General features: G+C 43.7%; 1 long non-coding RNA gene across 1 annotated transcript in view; it reads right to left on the bottom strand.

The window, feature by feature from the left end:
- The window catches only part of LOC134485912 (uncharacterized), a 45,761-nt gene extending 31,313 nt beyond the window's left edge, over nucleotides 1-14,448 (bottom strand). Inside the window, exon 1 of the long non-coding RNA XR_010064279.1 lies at nucleotides 14,284-14,448. This is a non-coding gene — a long non-coding RNA (uncharacterized LOC134485912). The remainder of the gene's footprint in view (nucleotides 1-14,283) is intronic.
- Between the last annotated feature and the right edge of the window lie 6,751 nt (nucleotides 14,449-21,199).

Genomic DNA, 21,199 nt, shown 5'->3' with positions numbered 1-21,199 from the left:
GGGCTACCCTCAATAGGAGAGATCTACGCAGCACACATCAGATCACATTACCATTCAGCTCACTGGTCCTTATACTTTTGTTTGAACTCCGGGCCCAGGATTCCTTGGTGTCTGTGTTTGCAGGCCCATGCTCAGAGAGATTCCTGGTAACGGTTTCAAAGAGAAGCAAAGGTGAACGGACTTTAAAGATCATCCTCCTTGCCCTGTGCTGGAGGTCAAGTCTTTCCACTGAGGCAGCCCCCAGGAGGAGGTGCACAGAGCAGGAAAGCTGGTTCCAAAAGCCTTGCTGGTCACTGGGGGCAGGCGGCCTCCAAAGGGGCTTTATCTAAAGGGACTTGTCATTGGAATTCAGGCACAGGTAAATACAGTTTATTTGTGCCAACGGTTATACACCCAGCGGAGCTGCTGACACAACCAGGGTCCCTTGGGGTTGTGGCATGCACTGTGGAGGAATTGTACCACGGGGCTGGCAGGCGAGTGACAGTGGAATTCCTCACTTTGGAAATAAGGATTTTGGAGCCTTAACAGTGTAAAATGGTGCCTCATGCCATTTCACTATGCTCCTCGGCCATTCCTCCTCTTCCCTCTCCCTTTTTTATTACCATTCACTTATAAAACAGTGATCATTTAATTCAGCATTGTTTCTGCCTTGTGCAGTTAGAATTATTTCTTTCACCCAAACTTCATCAGATGCCGCCTCCATCAAGCACCCCTCCCCCATTTATACTAAAGGTAATCTGTCTCTATTTTTCTACCTGTTTCATACTCACTCTAGAAAACATTTGTTTTTCTTTGTATTGCCACAGCAAGACGCTGAGCACGAACACTACCTTCTTGCGATCTGTATAGATCAATGGGTTAAATAAATGACCAAGTAATACGTTTGGAGTAAATAACCTGTCGAAATAAAAGTTTATATCTAAAGATAGTAGGCATTCTGTTAGGTTCCCAAAGCAAAAATTCAGTGGTCCTTTGTAATCAGAACAATCTGTTGTGGTGTGAAGTGCAACACACACACACACACACACACACACACACACACACACCCTTAGTGCTAACAGAGTAGTTTGCTCACAAAGTTTGAAGGCCCCTCTCTAGGACTTGTACTCTTTTCTGAGGCTATATCTTGTCTTTTCCAGGAGGAAAACCCAAAGTAGCCATTAACTAAATATTTTCTTCTTCTTTTTTTAAAGAACTATTTGTTTATTTTATGTATGTGAGTACACTGTAGCTGCTTTCACACACACCAGAAGAGGGCATTAGATCCCATTACAGACGGTTGCTGGGAATTGAAGTCAGGACCTCTGGAAGAGCAGTCAGTGCTCTTACGCACTGAGCCAGAGCCATCTCTCCAGCCCTACTTTCATGTTTTTAAATCATTACATTGTGTGTGTGTGTGTGTGTGTGTGTGTGTGTGTGTGTGTGTGTGTGTGTGTGTGTACGCGCGCGCGCGCGCGCGTGCGTGCACGTGGATATACAGAGATTAGAGGAAAATTTTTAGCCCAGGTCTTCGGGCTTGGGAGCAAGTACCTTTCCCTGCTGAGTCATCTCACCTACCCCAAATACTTTTATTTTTAATGCTATAAAAGGATTCCACTGGGGCTGGAGAGATGGCTCAGTGGTTAAGAATACTGACTGCTCTTCCAGAGGTCCTGACTTCAATTCCCAGCAACCGTCTGTAATGGGATCTAATGCCCTCTTCTGGTGTGTATGAAAGCAGCTACAGTGTACTCATGTCAAACAAATAAATCTTTTAAAAGATGTTATTTAAAAACATAGTGAGCAGAACATTATAAAGTGGGACATTTCAATGTTTTGGGTTCTCATCATTCCCTGACCTTTTCTAAAGAGAAGAGGAGTCATTTGGGAGCTGATGCTATAAAGGCGGGACAGCCAGCCCTTGTGTGCCTGAGCCCTCAGTGGGGTATGTGTGCATCTCTTGTTTTTCCTGGACTTCCTTCAAGGGATGCTCCCAGTGTCTCTGGAGAAGTGCTAGCCACCCATTCACCCCAGTGGAAGACACGTGATCATCAAATCCCCAGAAGGGCCCAAGACGCTTACTGCAGAGCTATCCATGAGGGGTGGCCTTCTAACCCTTTGGAGGACAAGCTGAGAGTCTAGGAGCTTCATTCCTAGGTGATGATGCTATGTGGACTCGGCCACAGTCAGGTCTACTTGGTGGATGACTGATGCCCCGAGAGTGTTTCCTAAGAATTCTGCACAGAGACTTCCGGGAGATCCCTCTAAGAACTTGCAGGAAATTATTTCTTCTTTGAAAATTCAGGTCAGACTTCAGGGATCCATATTTAATGAGAGCCTCAGTGGTTCTCACGGTATACCTGAAGCAGCCAGTATCAGCTGGATGGTGCTTCACTGGCTTTTCTCGGATGCAGAGATTTACTCTAAAAGTCTTGACATTTGTCAGAGTCCCCAGGACCTGGTCACCTAATCCCAATACACACACACACACACACACACACACACACACACACACAGAGAGAGAGAGAGAGAGAGAGAGAGAGAGAGAGAGAGAGAGAGAGAGAGAGAGGGAGCTTTAATAGGCTTACTCATATCTATACAATAGCTAAGGAAGTTCCTTGGGTCACAAACGTTTCCCATGTCTTCTATTCTCCCCAAAAGGACACCCAGATTGTTCATTAATCCTGAGTTAGGAGAGAAGCCATCCATCAAGTTCTATTTTTAAGGTACAGAATACTAATTGCCCCATAAAGCCTTGAGAGCCAAATCAGAAGTGTTGGGAGGTTTAATCAAAAGACGGTGCTGCTTCTCCGAGTCCTCAGCTTTCATAAACGCTAAAATTATCCCCAGCTCCTCCGAGCGTTATTTGCAGTTCCATATGGTCCCTGTGCTAGCGATCCAGCAACTCATCAATCTGTTTACATACTATGGTATACTTAGATTGATAGTTGACTTCCTTCGGAGACGCTGCCTCGCAAAAGACTTAGAAATGACTACTTTGCAGTAATAGAATAGATGTCACGCTAAATGGAAAATAGTAATCATTCGACTACAAACCAGGGCCCTTCCTTTATATTTACACACACAGCATCCCTTATTTATACACAAGCACAAGGTCTGACTGGGTCAGAGTCCCCAACATTTTCAACTACGTCAAAGGCTATGTGTTGATTTCCGAAATAACAACTAAAGTTCTAGATATAAACAGCCTCACGTCGAAATGTATACACGGTAAATATATAGCTATCAATATACACAGAAAATTGTGCAGTTACTCCCTTTCTCTGCTTGTTTTTAATTTATTGGTATATGTCACAGTGGTATTTAAAATCTACAGAGAGATGTCAACAATGGTTGAATAAGTAGCCCCCCTTTTTTTTCTATTACAGTACTACAGAACCATAAAGTTGGTTGAGATTTTAAAGGTCATCTACTCTAGCTTCTAGGCAAATACAAGAGTCTCTCTTTTATGAACTAACAGATAGTTGTGTGTATGCTTGAATACCCTGCATGATGGGAAACTCACTTCTCCACACAGCTAAGTGTTGATTAAATCTTTCTTATACCAAGCCAGAATATGTTCCCCGTAATTTCCATATCTGATAGAAATGAAACTCGTCTTCCCTGTCAAACTAGATCCTTTATATTTTCCACTTAGCAGCAGGCCAAGCTCAGTGGCTGCGGCACTGCTGGGCTGGCCTTGGCCTGCTTATTGCAAGAAAGAAGGACAGAGAGAGGTGTGGCAGAGAGAGGAGATCATGAAAGAAGGGGAAGGGGCGAGAGGGACAAACGAAGGAAATAGTAACATCCTCCCACTAGGTAACCATTACAATTCGTAAACACCTGCTATTCCCAGCTAATCACTCTTCAGTTACCATGAGATATTTGGGGCAGATAATGTGATCTCCTGGTAGATCTCCCTGGATGAAATATCTCTGACATGCCAACCACAGTGTTCCTGTAGCTACGACTTCACTTTCTTAGGGATACATCGCCAAACCTGCACCCACCCAGGTTTGCTTGTTGTTTTGTTTGTTTTTATGAGTTGCTTAAATGTCTTGGTTTCCCATTCTATACATGTATCTTCTCCAGTAGAACTTCACTGTCTCTCCCTGCTGTTCACACGGGCCTTCTTTGGAATGTCAAGTGATTCCAATGGTTGATTGAGTCATCTCAACTCTAACTCTAGCCAAGGTTACCAGAGCATCTTCTTTCTTGACCCATAATTCCCATGGAGAGTAGAGTCCGATGGTGGTGAAGTTATAAATGATAAGACAATGAAGCTGGGGCCAACAGGTCATCAATTTTCATGCAGAGGAACAAGTAGAGAGGGTCAGTTTACAGGATTGTGGATGGACAACCAGAGAGAAGAGAGACAGATTGGGGGGAAGGGGAGAGAGAGAGAGAAAGAGAGAGAGAAAGAGAGAGAGAGAGAGAGAGAGAGAGAGAGAGAGAGAGGAGGAGGAAGAGGAAGAAGAGGAGGAAGAGGAGGAAGAGGAGGAGGGGGGGGAGGAGGAGGGAGGCTGCCTCACTCTGACTTTTCTGCCTTTTCTGTTTGTTACAGTTAGACAATCACCAGCCACAGACCTTCCCTCTGTGCATGTGACATACTTGAACATACATGGACGCGCATGTGGATGTCAGAAGTCAGCATCATGTGTCTTCCTCAGTTCTTCTCCACCTTGATTTTTGTTTGTTTGTTTGTTTTTTGAGATAGGGTCTCTCCCTGATCCTGGAGCTCACCGATTCGGCCAGACCTGATGCCCAGTAAGACATGGGATCCTCTCTTCTCCACTCTACAGCAGTGGGAACACAGACACACGGCTGCACCCAGAGTGTAAGTAGGTTCCAGGGGTTCAAGCTCAGGTCCTCACGTGTGTGTAGCAAGCACTTTACTACTAGGCCATCTCTCTAGCCTGCCTACTGAAGTTTATATTTCCAGAAGACAAGAACATTTTTTATTTCTATTGATTTTAATTGTTATTTTGCTTTATCTACATTCATTTTACTTGTTGCTGGCTTTTTTTGTTTGTTTGTTTGTTTGTTTTGTTCTGCTCTGTTTTGTTTGTCCATCGTTTTGGTGCCTCAAATTTTCAGATTGCTAGTTCATAATGTCTCTCTTCACACTTGCAAGTGACGCATTTCAAAATCTTCACAGTATTGTCTGTGTGACAAAGACAAATAAAGCTGCGTGTGATCTGGACTCTGTTAGTCCATCGTGAACTCCCATTTTTCGAGAATGTGCCGGGTGTCTAATTGTCTAGACTGGAATTATAAGGAGTACTTAAGGATGCTCTTACTTTTGGTCTTCTGGGTCTTTTTTATCCCAAGGCACTCGAGATGCATTCCCGTTCTCTCAACATACCTTTTTATTCATCTTGCTGGCTCAGTCGTTTCTTTGTCGTGTGAAGAAATTGACATTCACATAGGGATGGGATAGGTGTCATCTTAAGTGCTTCATTCATAGCCCAATATGTGATTACAGATGAGCACTCTCAGTCTTAGTATGCCGTTATAAATAAGAATTCTTCACTTTTTAAACATCTGTTAAATCTGACTACACACAAACACATGCACACACACAACCATGACTGCAGCAAACACTTTGTTGTGTGTTTGGCTCCTATTTTGTTACATGTTGTCTTGTTATAAGTTAAATGCCCACAGCTTCTCAGGTAGGCCTCAGTATCCTATACATTTCTGATGGCTAATAACAATTATTTATTTATAGTTGTTATCAGTCTGTGGTTTTGTTTATAATTTCGACAAGCAATAGAACTTATCAATAATGTGTTTATAATTGTTATTTATTTATAACTATTAGAAATTTATATTTTCAGACAAAGACCCACCACTTATGCATTATGGCTGGAAACTGGTGCACAGCAAGGAGATGTTAGAGCAGAGATATCCAGTTAGGGATTGCCTCCTAAACAAAGAAGACCAACTCTGGCATATCTTAACCGCTGTGCTCATGAAACATTAGCTGTCAGTACTGCGGTTACTACTGTTACAGTGTTCATCTCATTAAGATCACAATATCCATCTGTGGCTCAAGAGAACTTGACTATTTCACGATCTAGTACCTCCCAACATGGCTACTAATAAACCAAAGTCATCCACTTGTTAAGTTAGTGATCGATAGTCACAAGTTCTCACACTATTCATGGGCTTTATTCGATGCTGCTCTTTTAAGTTATTAGTTCTGTAAAAACACATTTTGACATTGCAATGATGCTTCAAAAATGAGCATATCACAAAAAATACACAGAGAGTTGAAATAGTAAACTCTTAGCCCATTATAAACTTACAGCAACAGCTTTTGCCTACACATTCCTCTCTCTTGAACTCTGTTCAAAGGTAATTACAGTCACTCATCATTCGAGCACATCCACACTGAAGGCATGTGTTATTGAGGTTCTATAATCCTTTTTACATACATTTTTAATTAAAATAGAGCTAATGGATTCTTTTTTATGGCTCAACACGAGCACACCCATAATAAACACACCATGGAGGAGTGAGAATATTTAGTGGTGAGATGTTACTGAACCCTACATCTTGGGGTGATAAGGCGGAATGCTGGGTGGTGATAAGGCGGAGAGGCTGGACGAGACTCCAGACCAGTGATTCTCAACCTTCCTATTGCCGAGACCCTTTATACAGTCCCTCAGGCTACGGTGATCCCCTCAACCATAAAATGATTTCATTGCTACCTCACAACTATAATTTTGCTATCGTGATGAATTGTAACGTAAATGGCTGACGTGCAGGGTATCTGGCACGTGACCCTTGTGAAAGGGGGTCGCAAGCCACAGGTTCTGAACCACTGAGCATACGTTTGTTCATTTTCCACTCCTAAGACAAACTGTCAAAGAAAACTGACACTCCGGAGAAAAGGAGAGTTGGGGCCTACAGCTGCAGAAGTTTTATCGGATGTCACTTGACACCATTACTGTGAGAAGGCAGAGCACACTGCAAGAGAACAGGCAGTAGACGAAAGCCTTGTACCTCAGACAATCAAGAAAGAGAGAAAGAGGAAGATACAAAGATAAGTTAAACTCTTCAAAGGGCCCTCCATTCTGTAACCTGTTTTCCTCAACCAGACCCATGCAATACATTGATGTAGTTAGCAGCCTCCTGATCCAATCACCTCTCACAGTCACCAGAGGGGATCCCAGTTAATATATGAACCCTGAAGGGATACTTCATAGTCAAACAGTAATATGGGGCTAAGCTGAATGTCACTAAGAGAACTCTCCTTTTTTTATGAGTGCAGAGAGAAGGCAGGATGAGTTGGTGGTAATCCTGAAATTTGTAATAAGGATTAAGAATTATCCTGGTATTAAGAACCTGTGATCCAAAAGCCTGAAGCAAAGCAATGAAAAGTTTAAGGCCAGCCCAGGCTACAGTTTAAGGCTATTCCATGTCATTTACCAAGATCCTGCAGTTTTAGGCTAGCCTATGTCGTTTACCAAAGTCCTGTCTCAAAATAAAAAGTAAAAAAGACTGGGGCTATAGGTTAGTGACAAAGTATTTGCCTGATCCACATAAGACCCTGAGTTCAAGCCTCAGCATGTCAAAGGAGGAGAAAGAGGAAGAAAAGGAAGAAAGAAGGAAGAGGAGGAAGAGAAGGAAGAGGAGGAGGAAAGAGAATCTTGATATAACTATGTTAACCAAGAAACATGGATACCTCCCTATCGCCAAAGTTAGTGAGAAAAGTTTATTGGAACTTAATGAAGATGAAGAGATTATTAAACACTACTCAGAGGCTCTCTACTAATCTCTAGCTTTAAAGTACATGTGCTGTCTAGTTTTATGTCAACTTGACACAAGCTAAAGTCATCTGAAAGGAATCTCATTTGAGAAAATACCCCCGGAAGATCAGCCTGTTGTAGGGCATTTTCTTAATTAATGACTGGTGGGGAAGGGCCCAGCCTGTTGTGGGTGGGGCCACCCCTGATCTGGTGGTCCTAGGATCTATAAGAAAACAGGCAAACAAGCCATGAGGAGCAAGCCAGTAAACAGCATCCTTCCATGGACTCTGTATCAGCTCCTGCCTTCAGGTTCTTGTCCTGCTTGAGTTCCTGTCCTGACTTCCTTAAGTGATAAACTACAAAGCGGAGCTTTAAGCCAAAAAATGGTGTTACATCACAGCAATAGAACAGAACATTTGTCCGTGATTTGAAGAGGAATTCTGCCAGCACACAGAAGTGGCCTGCATTGGGAATTGGCTCAATCCATAAAAGTATTACTGTACCACCTGGATTACCTTAGGCCCACTAAGTTGACAGTTGCCATTATCCACTTATGTTCTTCCCCAGGGCCTCAGAGAAAGAGAGTTAATTTTAGTTTCTACTCCTCGAATGTCCTCAGTGGAAATAACAGCCTCTTGCTGCAACTAGCACATGTTTAACTGACAGGTCTGGGCCTGAGTGGCGACTGACTGAGGAAAGATTCTCTCTCTTCTTCCCAAGGGTTCCCTAAGTTTGTCAGACTCCGAGCACTCACCAGGAGCTAAAACATCCACATGCTTCTTAGACCAAATGCCTTAAAACCAACTCGCACACAAAATTCTTTACACTAACATTCCTAGCTTTGTTTGTGTTCACCTAAATGGGAAGGACGTTCATCTCCTTCAGTTGGTGGACGGAAGCCTGTCGACTGTTACACCCTGGTGCAGTGGACATACTGAGCGACACGAGAGGAACCAATGGTCGGTACGTAGATTCACTTCATGTGTGCTAAGCTAAATGAAAAGAGGCAGACACAAGAGCCTCCACACTGCATGACTACACAGGAGTGGGATGCAGAAAAGGCAGAAATCCAGCAAGGAGTTACCAGTGCTTAGAATAAAGTTGCCACAGATCGTGACTTAAAAAGGCATAGGGGATTTGGGGATGAAATGGGACTGTTCTGTTATTTGATCATGGCAGATGCTCACACAATAATATATCCCCTAAATTTTAAGTATCTGTATACCAAGAAGAATACATTTTAGTATATATCATTCCTTCAAAAGTATGACTGGAGAATTTTTAAACCTTTTTATTGTAAATGAAGGGAAAAGTATGAATGACTGAGATCATATAGTTGCTCTTAATCCCTTGTGGTGGTTTGAATATGCTTGACCCAGGAAGTGGCACTATTAGGAGGTGTGGCCTTGTTAGAGGAAGTATGTCACTGTGCAAGTGGACTTTGAGACTCTCCTCCTAGCTGGCTGGAGGACAATCTGCTCCTGGCTTCCTTTGGATGAAGATGTAGAACTCTCAGCTTCCCAGCACCATGCCTGCCTGGACACCGCCATGCTTCCCACCATGGTGATAATAGACTGAAACTCAGAACCTGTAAGCCAGCCCCGGTTAAATGTTGTCCTTTACAAGATTTGTCTTGGGGCTAGAGAGATGGCTCAGCTGTTATAGGCTAGTCTCACAACCAAAAATATGAGTTGCCATGGTCCTGGTGTCTCTTCACAGCAAAGGAAACCCTGACTAAGACACCCCTATACATATTCAGGTAGTTGTTTTCAAGTGGGAATGATTATATTGTTAACTGAATAAGAAGTCAGGGGTGGGTTATCTGACCCAGCTAGGCAAGCTGATAGATGTTCTAGGGACACAGACAGCAGTTCAAACTGGATCTCTAGACGTCATGAATAGTGTACATTGAGATGGTAAAGAGGTAGGGTGGAAGCTAATCAATGTCATGGGTGGAGATCCTCTAGGGCAAAGGGCAGATATCTGAATGTTCTGTGAGTGAATGGATACTGCAATATCTAGTTTCTCAGCATTCCATGTGGTTGGCCTTTTAAAGAACTTTCTAAATAGGATTATATCCTTGTAGTTAGGAATGTGACTTGGCCAGAGAGCACCAAGGACTGAACTGGGATGTAAGGCTTCTGAGATACCCATGTTCATCTGGTGTTGAGATGAACCACATTCATCTCCCTTCTGTTGAGTCCATCACTAGAACAAAATAACTAGTACTGTGTGTGTGTGTGTGTGTGTGTGTGTGTGTGTGTGTGTGTGTGTGTGTGTGTATGTGTGTGTGTGTGTGTATCTCACTATAAAAGTGAACACTGGGGAAAATGGTAAATTTTTGGAAAAAAAAAAAAAGAAACAGAAAATATAGAGTTTTTGTTTGTTGTCAGGCCAGGTGGCATAAAACCAAATATCTGATTCACAATGAGACGCTCCAGGGAGGCATTGGTATGTTTGGACCAAACAGTGAAACTACTTAGATATTTGGAATTTTTGGGTGAGTTGCCCAATATTCCCCAAATGTGCTGATGCATTCAAAACCTGGAATGCAGGGTTAGTGAAAGTGGAGGAAACACGGAAATGGTGATGGCCACGTGCTGGGTATACTCACATTGCAGCCCACACCCAGTTCCTCTTCATAGGTAGACCACTAAGTGTCAGCGAGACAGAATAAAGGGCAGACGTGGCTTACATCTGCCCACATTGTCCCTGTTATCTAACACTACACACACGTGAGACCGTGAAGACATTGGAAGTTGGACATCCACAAAGCATTTCAGGGTCTCACAGAGTTCTGTTGGTGGCTATGAACACTGCTAGGTTTTTCCCATAGGAAAGAATGAACAATCAATCAAATGTCACACACATCCTCTTGGTGTGACAGACCCCACTTCTCTATTGCACAAGAAGCACAGGTCATGTCATGTTTTGGGTTGGCATAGGAACAGTCATGGAAATTTTCAGAGCAGCAGGGTCAGAATGTCAGGGCATTCACAGTAGAGGAAATGCTTGCAGTGACTACTGATAAGTCAGTCAGACCCTCTCTCATCTCTCTCTCTCTCTCTCTGGCACACTGCCTAAGAGTCTAGTGTGGTTCTGTGATACTTGCACAAAACGCATGGCATCTTCTCAACACACCTCTGTTTGAACACTTTCCAATGTTCTTTTTGTGCCTATGGGGAAAACTGAGGCCCAGGAACACGGAATGGGGGCCTAGTGAAGGTGGAGGAAACGGGAATGGGGATGGCCATGTGCTGTATGTATTCACATTGCAGCCCACACTCAGTCCCCACTTCTTAGGTAGACCAGTATGTGTCAGAGGGACATAATAAAGGACAAAAGTGACCTACATCTGCCCACATTGTCCCTATTATTAACCTCCATGCTTGCTTTCTCCAAAAACCTCAACTTTGCCTATTGCCCACCGGTAAGTGCAAGAGAGAGAGGCAGTGGAATTTCTGGAGTCCAAGAGCCTTAAAGGACGCCAGCCACACTCTCAATTGTGTGTCTCAGTGCTCTCTGAGCTATTCTCCACCAGTTTTTATACAGCTCCACTGAGCAGACGCACCTCCAAGGACAGACTGCTGTCACTGGCCATTGGACTATTTTGAAAGGTCTCAGATACCTCTAATAAGTGGCTGGCTTTTTCAAGAACATTTTAAATTAGACTACATTTTTTTTACTTGTTAGTTCTGTTTAGTTGGGTTGGGTTTCAGGGAGCTGGATTGAATGTTTTATTGTGTTTCTTCTTCCTCCTCTTCCTCCTCCTCCTCCTCCTCTTCCTCCTCTTCATCCCCTTCCTCCTTTCCTCCTCTTCCTCCCCTTCCTCCTCCCTTTCCCCTCCTCCTCTTCCTCCTCCTCCTCTTCCTCCTCCTCCTCCTCCTCCTCCTCCTCTTTCTCCTTGGGCTAACAACCTTCCTTTCTCAGCATCCTGAGTGCAAGGATTGCAGACAAATAACACACAAATGGCTGTGACTAAATTTCTTAAAGTATTTGACTTTTTCTGTCATTCTTTCAGGCTACACTTGTGAGGAACTCGAGCTTTTCTGAGGACATTTTCCATTGGCGCCACTATTGTCCTTTGCATTTCAGTGAGATGAGTGCAGAAATGGTGATTCTCAGGTCTTGGCCTGGTTGAGCAGAGACTTCTTCCTAAGTTCCAGGGGGAACCTGCCAGCATGACCTTTCCTGGAAAGACTTCCAGGGTGAAAACAAAGGCTTCTCTGGGCCAGAATTCCTTCCACATCAGAGGCAATTGTCCAACTCATATGAACATAGAAACAAGTAAGAGCAGTAGAGAGATGTGCTTCCTGGTGTTTTAATCTTTCATGGCCCTGGGTTCTATGGGAGCAACAGGAGGAAAGCACATGGACTCTGTAAGAAACACAGCAGCCCAATTGCCCTCATGACCTGCTTCTCATCCCAAGAAGCAGCAATTTAAGGAGTTAACCTGTGGGTGTGTCTGCACCTTGACTGTATGTTCTAAGGGCAAAGCAGTAAGAATCTCTTGACTTGATCCAAATCTGATCGAAAGCACAATAGATTCTGCAGAAAAGATGGCCCAGGACTGTGGATGAGCTCTCCAAAACTGCTCTCATTAGAACGGGATCTGTGGCCAGGGTCTCTTTGGGGCATTTGACTTCTGGGGGATTGAAGAGTGTGTGGAAGACTGCCAATGACAATTCCTATGAAAACGTACAACACCCACATACATGCTCAATACTTGGTAGCTTATCAGACCAACAGTTATTCTTTTGTTCTGTTTCCCCAGGTCAGAGAAAAATATAGACCTAAATTCCAAAGGTGATTAACAAATGAATGTACCTTATTTCTGTGATTTTAAGCCCTCTGGGGAAAGATTCAGGGAGCTAAGTGAATAACAAGCAGTAGTATCTTTCCATCTCTCTGGCAGATCAAACAGTGTTTGCTTTTTTAGAAATTAGTTTAGCTTTCCAGTAAGGTTATCATACACGCTTTCCAGGGCCTCTGATTAGATAGTCAAGGCAACAACAGGGGAACCAAAGCGAATGTGCATTTGTTGGGACATGGTGATAGCTACAGAGAGTAGAGGAAGACAAATAAATACAGAAAAAAAACAGCAAGTAACAGAAAGTCTTAGGACAAAGCCAGTCACTGTAACTCCATCACAGTTGGTCCTAAACTATCATGCCGCTGCAGATCAGGGTCAAAGGCTACCCAGAACCAGTAGGTTAAGGAAAAGGAAAAGGGTAGAAGTATTTATCATCTCTCACCTACTTTGCAAATCAGGCTATGTCTAAGAAATATTGTTCATGGACGAGGAAGAGGAAGAAAAAGACAAAGAGGTCCAGTTCTACAGTTGTCCCAACCAAACACTTGCCATGGGAGGCTCCTGGGGAGGGTGGTTGCAGACAGCTTCCCTCCTCTGCTTTGCTGTCAGTTTGTTTTGATTTTGGTTTTCTTTTTCTTTTCTTTGTCAAGGGAATGGAAAGCATATGAGAATATTCACCTGTATTTTTATTTGTAAATTTGAATTAACAATCTCCTTCTTACAATGCGGAAGGAAAGGCAGGTGGACAGCACGCCTACTGGACTAGGGTCCTACTATGTTTAAAGGACCAAGGTCCTGGAATACGCTTGCATGGTTGCCCTGGAGAACAAATTCCCAAACGAGTCCCAAAGAGGTTCTGTGGCAGAGCACTCTTCCTGCCCAGCCACTGGCTCCGTTCAAGTCACCCCCTTCAGTTACACATGATTTTTAGCCAATGTAGGGAGGGGAAGAAGGGAAAGATCTTTTCTCCTGCTTCAGTTCCCAGGGCCAGAGGCTTTTCCTTGGCCAACTCAGGCCGACACAGCCGGTCAAGTTCTCACTATATGTCCCCTCATCCTCCCACTAGGGCTGAGCCAGGCTCACAAAGCAGAGGCTTTAAGACCATCCCCCACCCTGCTCCACAGTGGGATCTGCAGAGTTTGTTTGAGTCGCATGTCATTTGACTGAACCTTAAGTCAACTGCACCAGGACCCTGCTGGGGGCCGGAGCCTACGAGTGTGTTTAACTGGACTGTGCGCTCATATTTGGAACAGCCATCCTAGAACTAGGCCAGAAAAGTCAGGTGGAACTGCAACTCTGATGTACCTGTAACTGATAACGAGGGCAAGGTTAGAATTCAGTGAGTTTAAAGTATTGTTTGACAACTGAAACAATCCAGTCCACGCCCCAGTTAAGGTCATTCTCCCAAATCTCCAAAGAGCCTAGAAGGTCACTCATTCCAGCCTGAACTGGGGAAAGACAATAAAGTAAATACCATGTTCTCCAGAAGGAACCTCGTCACTCACTGGTCCACATCAGAATAATTCATCCTTCCGAATAAAGGCACCCATTGACTATGAAGAATTCGGTCCAATGCCACCTCTCCCTGCCTGTCACCCTGGCCTCAGTCACCCTCATACTCCTTTCACTTTCCCCTAGAAAAGCAGATATCAGATCCTGAAGAGAGCAGGTGTCTTCCCCAAGGCCAACCTCAGGAAGTAAGTGACACACCCCACTCTACCCACCCCCTCTTACCCCAGGCAGGTCCCTCGGTCTCTGCCCTCCTGGATAAACCTGGTTCAAGGTTGCCCAGCAGCCTGGTGTTCCAGCCTTTCGGAAACAGTGATGGATTCATTTAGATCGGGGGCTACCGAACTGGGAGCTCAGGTGCTGCAGAAATGGCAGGTGGTTGGAGCTGACTTGACAGCAATTAAATGTACAAATCTTTGATTAGGCTCCCAGGCATGGAGTCATTAGCAGCCCTGAAGGGACCAGCTTGCTTTCCTCTGCCTCATTAGCTGTTTCACCGATGTTACTTTAAAAAGCACCGGGGTGGGGGTGGAGAAACCTCTCCGGTACGATGAGGGAAGTTGAGTGACAAACAGGTCATTGCTTTCTCTGCAGGGTGGTCCCTGACATGACAGTGCGTATCTGCTGGACTGTAAAATAGGCCCATGCCTGCCTCAATTGATTCAGTAAATTCTGTTTAGGGGGAGCACTCCTCTGGGGTTCAGAGTCCCAGACTACAGAGAAGCTAGCGCACTTCTCTGCAATTTTCTGGTTGACAGCTAGGTTTGGGGTTCAAAGTCCTCCCTGGGCTTCGTGACATCTGCATTATTATTCTGCACAGCCTAGCTCTCTCCACCACTCACACACAGAGCTATGGTGTAGGTTTGCTTGGTGGTATTGGAGCATAAGAGACGGCTAAAAACAACTGTGCTCATTAAGTAATCTCCCCGATAGGCAGCACTAAAATGAAGGAACTGTGTCTCCCAAACTCATGTGTGGTTTTTGATTTGATATGAAAATAATTCATTCCAAATTTGTTTCTATTGTTCTCAGTCTGTCAGTCCCTGGATTAATATTTGCAAACCTCTGAAAATGTTTATTACCTATCAGAAACCTCACGTTGATTTACATGGGAAAGCTGTGGAGAAGGATAACCTCCATTTAAATTTAGACTCTATCATAAAGAAGCATCAAGCATCCCTTTCCTGGTTTACTTATTTGACAAGTGGCTGTCCCGGCTCTGCTTTTTCTGTGTATCATTTTACCGATGAAGATAAAAAGGATGAAATGATGGGGAAATCATGCCAGCGTATGATAAGTATCTTATGCGTCTTAACTCATGCAATCCCACAGGGACTCTTTAAGACAGACCTCTCTATTATTTCCATTTTAGTCATGAGAAAGAAGCAACACAGAGCAAGGTTACCTCACCTACAGTCACACTGTGAGTGAACAGCTGAAATTCAAGCTGCTGACCACAAACACCACAACTGTCACTCCAACACAGTGCAAGTTAAAGACAGAGCTGGCAAGATGGCTTGGCAGATAAAGGTGCTTGCTGCTGGGACCTGGTCACCTGCATTTGGCCTCTAGAATCTACATAAGGGTGGAAAAAGAAAGGACTTTACAAAGGTGTCTTATAACCTACACACACACACACACACACACACACACACACACACACACGTGCATGCGCGCAAAAGGTAAAGAGAAAAAATTTATGAGAATTATTATTTGCCTATGGAAAATAATTCACACTGGAAATGATGCTTGATCCATGTTTTTGAAAGCCACAGCTTTCAATGTAATGAGACTTTCCAGAAGATTGTAGGGTAGAGTTTGGAAAAACAAAGGCATCAGATACATGAGAACCTTGGAAAAATTTGAAGAAAGGATTCTATTAGTTAGATTGGAACAGAGGGGATCTTTAGGAACTGACTGAGGTTTGGGATGGAGATGTAGAGCACGAGAGAAGCCGAAAGAAGGGGAAGGAAAGGGTGGGCTATGGAAAAGCAGAGAACCAACGTGAACAAAAGAGCTCCAGTGAGTCCAGTGAGAGAAGCTGTCGGAAGGTCAAACGGAAACTAAACATGAGGACCATTCAGCCAGAGGGTACATTTAATTCTACAAAACCACTGAAGGTTTTAGGAGTGGGAGATTAAAATTAACATCATCTATGAGAAACATGGAAGGCAACAAAGAAATATAATCAAATCAGTACAACGAAAGGGTAGGGATTTTTTTTTAGAAAGAATAATAACCTACCACATAGAGTTTTATCTAGATCAAATATGCTGAGAAGAGGGATTTCTTTGTCAATTATACTTTGTTCTATAAAGGTACTGCTGTCTTTAACAACATATCCTTGTGGCATTTAGGTGAATGATCTTTTGTCCAGAGTCTGGGTGACACCCCGCCTATCTGTGTGAACATCAAATGGGACAGGCCACCAACAGAGTTCTATACTTCAAAGTTAACAAGTAGGAGGAGCTTCCTAAAATATCTCTCAGAGCAGCCAGAGAGCATGCTCAGAAGTGCTTGGAGTCCCGAGGATGTCTCAATCATGCATCTGGAGTGATGGGCTCCCCTCTGTCCACTGCATTGAGTGGAAGCCCTAATCAGGGAGAGGAAATGATCATTGTTTCTGTGCTGCCAACAACTCAAACAGATGGCCAGGTAGCACCTTGTTCTCTGTGTCCTGAAACTTTCCAATAACCCACTGACTTCTCTTACACCTTCTCTTGCCTGTTTCTTTAGAAAACAACCTCTACCTTCTGACTTCACAGTTGCAGGCTAACTGGGTTTGTACCCCGCCGTATATTCTAAAACTGGCTTGTTTGTGGATACCCCTGTTCTTCCTGGTCATTTCTATTGAGTTGGAAGGCCTTGCCTCTGCAGGTCTGGCTAAAAGTTTACTCTTTTGATAACAGTACATATTATCTTTGCTGCCTTTCAGGTCCCTGGGGAAATGTTTGATTGCTATGGGAGGTCATCCAATGATTTGGGGGTTCCCAAAACTTTAAGCTGATACATAACCCCGGGGCAAAGAGACGACAATTAAAGTTAAAGGTATTGGCTTTCATAATTGTGATTTGGAGTTAAAATGAAAATGGGATCTTAGCCAGTTAAACAATAATGATTAGAAGACACATAATTTCTTCTGAGGTCATTTTCCCCCATGAGTCTTTTAGGGATAAACAAGAAGGTAAAAGAAAAAAATCACTGTTAGCATTGGGAGCCTGTGTTCCTGGCTGTTCCTTGAAAATAGGGTTTGCCTAGCATCCCTAATTATCTTACATTCCCGGACTTTCCCTGCACCTGTGAGGCCAAGATGTAGTCCTGAAGGATTGTTCCAGCCATATTTCTTGTTCTGTATTCAACCTTTTAATAGAGTGACCAAGTTATCTGGTAACTAAAATGGGCTTTGTAATAGATTCTTACATTTTTCAACCAAGCTTTGGATCTGATGTTTCACCTGTCTCTTGTCCTTGTTAGACACTTTTTTTAGTGGAGTTTTTATGTTGCTAAAAGCTTACTATTATTACACGCAAGATGTGAGGTTGCCCATCTACAAAAACCTTAAAACCCACTTACCTTCTTGGCAGAGTTTCACAAACTGTGGACAAAGGCTCAATTCTGTTTGCTTGGTTGTTCTAGGGCCAGCAGTTCTCAACCTGTGGGTCGCAATACCTTGGGGGTTGCATTTCAGGTGTTTACATTACAATTCACAACAGTAGCAAAATCACAGTTATGAAGTAGAAACAAAATAATTTTATGATTGGAGCTCACCCTAACATGAGAAACCATATTAAAAGGTTACTGCATTAGGAAGGTTGAGGACCATGGCTCTAGTCCATCCGTGTTCATCTGTCTCCTTGGGAACTCTAATTCACCATCTCTATTCTTTTTCTTTTGCCTCGGCAGCATCCTCCTCTTCGTAAGTTCTTTTCTATTAATGAAAAACTTTTTAAAATTTTGATGATAGAACTTTAGCAGGTAAAAATGCTACCTGGGCAAATGACCTGGGTTCAAACCCTGAAGCACACCTAATGGTGGGAGGAGAGAATTAACTTCATAAAGTTCTTTTCTGATCACTGTGTGCACACCACAGCATGCATACCCACATGTACATAACACACACACAACAACAATAACAACAGTACAACAACTTCTTTGATTTCTCTTAACAGAAGAAATACAATACCCTATGTAGTAGTTGCCATTTCATAGCTATGTCAAAATACATAACAAAAGACACTGAAGGAAAGGAGGGAGGGAGAGAGGTAGGGAGGGAGAGAAGGAAGAAGGGAGGAAGAAAGGAAGGGAAGGAAGGAGTGGGAAGGAAGGGAGGGGAGGGAACAAGGAAGGGAGGGGAAGGAAGGGAGGAAGGGAGAAGGAAGGGAGGAGTGGGAAGGAAGGAAGGGAGGAGAGAGGAAGAGAGGGAGAGAGGGAGGGGGGAAGAAGGGAGGGAGGGAGGGAGGGAGGGAAGGAGGATTTATTTTGATCCACTGGCTAGAGCTGCGGTCCATCACCATAGGGAAGATTGACAGTGGTATCATCAGGTAGGAAGAGGACAAAGCAAGCATCTACAAGGCATCTACATTCAAGAGGTGGAGAGAAGCGGATGTTGAGGATGCGTTTGCTTCCCTCAGCTTTTTTCCAGCCCATGAGTTAAAGCCATCCACGTTCAAGATGAGCCTTTCCTTCCTCAGTTAAACTTCTCTGGAAACTCTCTTACAGACATGCTCTGAGATGTGTCTCCCAGATGACTGTACATCCAGTCAAGCTAATGGTGAAATCCACCTTCTGTAACTGTTTTCTGCCACCTCCTTCTACATGCGTTTCCTGTTCTCAAAATATCTCAGATAAAGTCTGGGTCCCCTGACTCTCCTTCCTTCTCACACTCTATCCTCTTCCCATCCGCATCTCCTTGCTAAATCAGTTAGCCCCTTCTCCATCTTAACTCAGGGACAGACAGATGGTACTCGAGATGGCTCATCAGCTCCCTTCTTCAAACTCTATTCTAGTTTCTATCACACCTCACCCTCTTCTCTCATTTTCAACCTCTCTCATATACTGATAGTTTTCTTCCTTGGCTCCTGAAATAGTGCTATGCAGCATGTTTCTTCCTTTCTCCCCTTTTCTTGCCTTGTATTCTTTCACAGGAAATATCTTCTGTCAGGGTTGCAGCATCTAAATCAGACCCTACCTGGTATCCCCTGGAGGCCTCAAGGCCATAGATACCATGTCTTTTTGTATATTTTCTATACTCAGCCTTTCCAAACAACCTCATCTTCATCGTTCCTACACACGCTTCTCTTACAGATCTCTCCTGTCAACAGGTGGGCCACTATTTATCCAGTCACCTAGGTTAGAAACCCTGAAAATGACCTTAGTTTTTTTTTTTTATTTTCTTCACCAATGCCTACAATGTCGTTCACCACCCAAGTTCTCAAGACAAAAACAAAACAAAAAGCCTTCCTTCTACCCACAGTTATAATCCTGGGTATGGTCTCTCTGTCTTCACTGGGGAGGTACCCATCCTTTCTGCCCACTCTTGCCTTCCTCAAATCTACAGTCATATCATTTTCATGCTTAAACCCCTTATTAGACAATCCCCCCAAGTAAAGTTAGTGGTAATGCTTCATTATTTTTTAATTCCTCCAAAGATCTCCTGTAAGTTTTCTCCTCTCTCTCTCTCTCTCTCTCTCTCTCTCTCTCTCTCTCTCTCTCTCTCTCATTATTTTTTATTTGTTCTTTGAGAATTTCACACAGCATACTCTGTTACTTCCCATCATCTTCTATATCCTCGGCCTCATAGTTTATTGTGGCATCTTGTTGTATCGTGGATGTTGACTGTCTACAAAAGTTTCATGGTCTATGCTTTGATCCCAAGGGCACTCTTAAGGTGTGGTAGAGACTTAAAATTGGGGCCTTGTTGGAGAACTTCACATCGATTAGACATGTCCCCAGAATGACTGGAAAGACTCTTGCTTCACTCTTTGCTCCCTAGCAAAGCAGTGAATGGGTTTCCCCCTCCACATCCTCCTGATACAATATGTTACCTAACTATACCGCCCAAGCAACAGGGTCCTCTGAAACTGTGAGCCAAACAAATGTTTCATCTTTACGAGTTCGGCATCCTAATATGTGTCATAAAACAAGGAGCAACATGCTCAGTCCCCACTGCTTCCAGAACATTAAGACACCAATGGTCAGCTCTGGCATTGTCAATACCACCACTTAACCATGGCTACTGAGTAAGTTTTCATCATGTATGAAGTGCTGGGACAATCTTTGCATGTGTACTGTATCATTTAATCCTCACAATAACCCTGTCTAGTACACGCTTCCATGATTCTCACTCTATACACAGAAACTGGGTCAGATTGAGGCTAAGTCACTTGTGAAAACTTGCACAGTGACTGAGGTCCTAGATGCTAATCTCCCTTTTCAACTTTCCAGGCAACTGATCACCTCCCATGACACCTCTCTTGAACATTGCCCTGCCTCTGGCCTTTCAGTCTCCAAGTTCTTGCTTGTACTGTCATGCCTATCTTCTCTACCTCTGTGGTTCTTGTCAGTGCTTCAAAAGCAACTCAGGCATAGTTTTCTACAGCATAGTTTCCCCTTCCCTCCCCCCGGTTGAAGTGATTATCTATTTGGAAAGTCATTAAAACAAGATTAATCCTGTAATGTAGTGAAGCCCTTCTTCATGGCCTGGACCTGCTTGCCCTTACTGTCATTGAATTGTTCGACTCCACCATGTGCTCCCCACCATGATGTGTGGAACCCTCAGAAACCATAAGCCAAAATAAATCTTTCCTCATTCAGGTCAGTCTCTCAAGCTGATCTCCTATGCCATGCTCAAAGCAGAGGACTTCATTCAGTTCTTCCCTGTCTGGTACTTTCGGACTGTCAACCATTCCCATGATCCTCCCCATGACACCTCAGCTCTTCTCTAGACAAGCTTGTGAGGTCTACCACACAATCCAGTGCTCCACAGAGGACTTCAAGAAGAGTGACCAAGCTCCTCTGCTTCTCTGGAGTCTCCATTGCCAAAAACACTCTGGTTAGCCTGTGGGGCCAGAGCCTAGGAAATCACAAGATCTCACATGGTTAGTACCTTAGCTCACTTACTATTGCTACCACAAAAGTATCT

The sequence above is a fragment of the Rattus norvegicus genome, chromosome 2 (assembly GCF_036323735.1).
Source record: "Rattus norvegicus strain BN/NHsdMcwi chromosome 2, GRCr8, whole genome shotgun sequence".
In the NCBI taxonomy this organism is placed as follows: domain Eukaryota; kingdom Metazoa; phylum Chordata; class Mammalia; order Rodentia; family Muridae; genus Rattus; species Rattus norvegicus.
This window is presented reverse-complemented; position numbering and strand designations above follow the sequence as displayed.